Source organism: Aptenodytes forsteri, unplaced genomic scaffold, assembly GCF_000699145.1.
Source record: "Aptenodytes forsteri isolate BGI_AS27 unplaced genomic scaffold, ASM69914v1 Scaffold56, whole genome shotgun sequence".
NCBI classification, from domain to species: domain Eukaryota; kingdom Metazoa; phylum Chordata; class Aves; order Sphenisciformes; family Spheniscidae; genus Aptenodytes; species Aptenodytes forsteri.
This window is the reverse complement of record NW_008796213.1, coordinates 4296733-4300481: the sequence shown is the minus strand read 5'-3', so window position 1 is coordinate 4300481 and position 3749 is coordinate 4296733.

The following is a 3749-nucleotide window of genomic DNA, read 5'->3' as shown; positions in this document are numbered from 1 at the left end:
CACACCAACCCCCCGTTTTGGTCTCCCCCCCCCAGCCATATCACCTACCACTCCTGAGACCTGCAGGAGCTCAACCTCATGTCTCCCTGCACAGATAAGCTTGTACTTACTTGCCTTTGGTGATGGTCCTTGCCACCCCTCCCTCTCCAGCAACCAGGGCTCCACCAGCCCCCCGAGACTCACTTCACTTCAGGTTTCCCTGAAGTCAGTGGACTCAACGCAGCTGCAGGCTGCGATGGCTTAAGCACAGATAGCTACAGGCAAGTGAAAGGCACCAAGTGGATGTTCCCCTCCGACCTGGAGGTTCCAGCACGGGCTCCAGCATGTCTATGATGTCCCCTGAGCCCCACACCCAAATGACCTCCAGCCTCAGAAACTCTGGTTTTGGTTCTTCCCCCCCCCCCCCTCCTTTCTCTCTCTCCTTTTTCCATCCTGGACTTTGAACCTCCCTATGATCTCTTCTTGTCCGCGTGATTGCATCATTCATGGCAGGTAAGGTTAGCATGAATAGAAGGAAATACAAACAGCACTTCACACAGCATGCAGGCAGCTGGGAGAACCTGCAGCCAGCAGAGGTTACAGACCCCAGTCAGGTCTAATAAAGACCTGCATCACTGGAGGGGCAGGAACTACAATTGTGATTATTCATGTTGAAATAGAGGTCACTGCATCTCCCGCTCCAGAGGCAAATCTGAGCGCTGCAGGGCGTCTCAGAAGGAGGTTTCCTTTGTACACAGCGCTGAGCACCATGCCAGGGCAGCCCAGCAAGGCTCTACTGCTGGCTGCTCAAAGGAAGAAACACCACGTGTTTTTTTTTCCTTGTCGTTGTGGCTCAGCAGGGACACAGCATACATGCGGAGAGAGGAAGGGAGGACCTTCTGTTGCAGGATGGGGCCGTAGCCACGTGAGGCACTTGGATTTGGGGTCACTATGGCCAGCACCAAGGAGCTGCCATCCTGAACATGGAAGACCTGAATTCAGCTCCTCTCCTGGGTGCCTTAAAACAATACTGGCCAGAACATCCCTAGCCCCTGTCCTCTCCACACAGCTTCGTCTTGGGGTACTTGCTGTGCAGGCACTGGCAATTCAAACCTCTGCTCGTTTCTGTCCCCAGCAGACTTGCCACGTAAGACAAGGAGAACAGAGGGACTGTGCAGGGCGACTACCGCTCACCCAGCAGAGGTGGGATGAGGAGGCTGTTTACCTGAGGAAGCTCACTGCTCTGGCAGGGGCTGTGGCACTATCAGCAATGCTGGCTGGCTTGCAGGATCCTCTCCGTACAGCAAGCGGTTTGTGAGAGGTGCCCCATGAGAACACTGTAAAATTCAGGACATCTGTATAAATTCCAGACCGATACAGCTGCCTAAATGTAATTATGAAAAATATTAGCAATTGAATTGGGAAGGCATTGCAAAACATCTAAGTAGAAAGAAAATAAACTGGCATGCTGTGATTGATGTAAGCATGTAACAGCCTCCACATGTCACTGGGACCAGCATGATCCACACCAGCTGAGGTGCTGCTTCCAGAGACGGAAAAACACTTCCCAGGGGGAGCGACTGCACAGCCAGGGCCAAGCCCTCGTTCCCTGTCACAGTGCCAGTGAACCCCAGGCCTCCCCTACCACGCAAAGATGGATTTTCAGGGACACAGGCCTCTGGCCACAGTTTGGGCTTCTGCGCTTGTCAAAGCTTGGGACTGAAGCATGATCAGCCGGGATAAGTTAACTAGGTGTCAGGAATGCTCCTCAGCCGTGTTCAGAATTGGACCTCTGGGCCACCAAGAGTGCTTGCTTTCAACCAGCAGTGATGCTGAGCATCCCTAGGCCTCACCACAACCAACACGAGCTGCTGGTCCCTGCCAGAAGCTTTCCACCCCGGCGGAGCCCCTGCTTACAGTTGACCTGGCCCATCAGTGCTGAGCCCTGGAGAGGCACGGGGACAGACGAAGAGGGAGGTGATGGTCAGTGTTGCTCACTGGACTCACCCATCACGGCCAAGGTTGTCAAACAGCCACCCTCTCCTTTCCTGGTGTCACTTTGGCTGCCACCTGCCAGGCACTCTAACACAAATTTGGTGCAAAAAGCTGGGAAAAAGTTTCCATTCCAGATCAAACCGTGCATTTCATTCAGCCCCAGACCTATGTGCCATACGCTGTGCGACCGTGCAGACATGCAAGACACATCTAGCCTCTTGCTGTACTTCCATAAAGCACTTCCAGAAAGAAGACGCAACATATCCTGCATATCAACAGAGAGAAGACAGTAGGAACGGTACTAAGAGATTGTCCCAGGTGCATTTAACCGGTTCTACTTAAGAGGCTTTTGTGGCCATTCAGCACCAGGTACAGAGCATACCAGGTCACTGCATTCAGGCAATCCCTGTAACTATCTCAACCCTTCCCAGCCAACTACTGCTGGTTTAGATGAAGAAAAAGGTTTATTGTGTTCTTTTTCCTCCTCCTCCCCTACATTCTTCTTGTTTTATCCTAGGAAATCTAATTTTAAAAGGCAATAGCAGAACACTACAGATGTGTGGCTGACAGAAGCAAGGAGCAATTTCAGTCCCAAGACACAAGAAAGCCAATGCGAGTCTTTCCACAGGTTTCAGTGGGCTTTGGGGCAGTAGACCTTCAGGGCAAGAAAGGAAGGAAAGAGGAACACAAACCCTTGCACTTTGTTCATGCCCTCAGCAGCAAGGAGTCCAGGATGCTCGAGGTGAAGCCTTTGGGGGCTGCCCCGTCCCCAGGGAGCCACACGCCGCGCGGCAGACAGGGCAAGCTGGCAGGCACGTCCGGCACTGGATGTTCCCACCCAAGCAGGATGCCTGCAGATGGTTTTTCCAGGAGGGCTTGGAGGCAACTCGGGGATTTTGCTGCTGAATCAGGCATTCTGCAGTGCAGGCAGAGACCTCGCCGCTGGCACCAAGCCCTGCAGCTGCACAACGCCTGGCACGCGCCGTCGGGGCTGCGGAGCCAACACGGACAAGCTTGCAGCGACGCGGGCTTGCCGCGGCCACTCGCTCACTTCCAGATGATGGCATCACTGGAGGCTTGTGTCTCCTCGTCAGGAAAAGCTGATAAATAGGCACCAGAGAACAAACCACAGGAAACGCATCCCTATCTAGGAAAGAAAGGACTTGTACAGCACACGCCGAAGACATTGGAGCACAGAGGAGGGGTGTAGATTTGGCACTTGAGCGCAAACAGTATGTCCCTGCCATCGCTGGCCTGCTTAGGCATAACTATTTAGGTTATTGGTACAAGGGTACATGTCCCAAAATATGTAATTGTCAGGTTTTTCTGGGAGCTCTTCAAATGCAGTATGTCTCAGTCCTTTTTCCCAGACTGCTTCTACCTGCAGGGAAAGATGGCCTTGTCACTAAAGGCTTTGTTTTCAGCTGCCACCAACTATTTATCTCTGCAAAGCAAGCAGCCAGGGCCATTTTTCTTCCTGCCTTGCTGTAGGTTCTTCAGAGCAAGAACTTGAGCATGAAGATAGCACGGACCTTGGCCAAGCTCTGTGCATGCAACAGCAATGCAAACATAAACATTCTCCTTCCTTGTTTTGCTTTGATGCAAGTTGTCTTACACAGATCTTGGGGCAAGCACAGATACAACAGCCCCCCAGGTTTATGATGCCTCCTGAAAACCCCAGAGCCTGTGCCTGCCAGCTTGTGTTTTTAATGCCTGGCCACAGGAGTGCTGTGGAAAGGGCAGGACCTGTGCAGCCTTGCGGCAGTATTTTCATT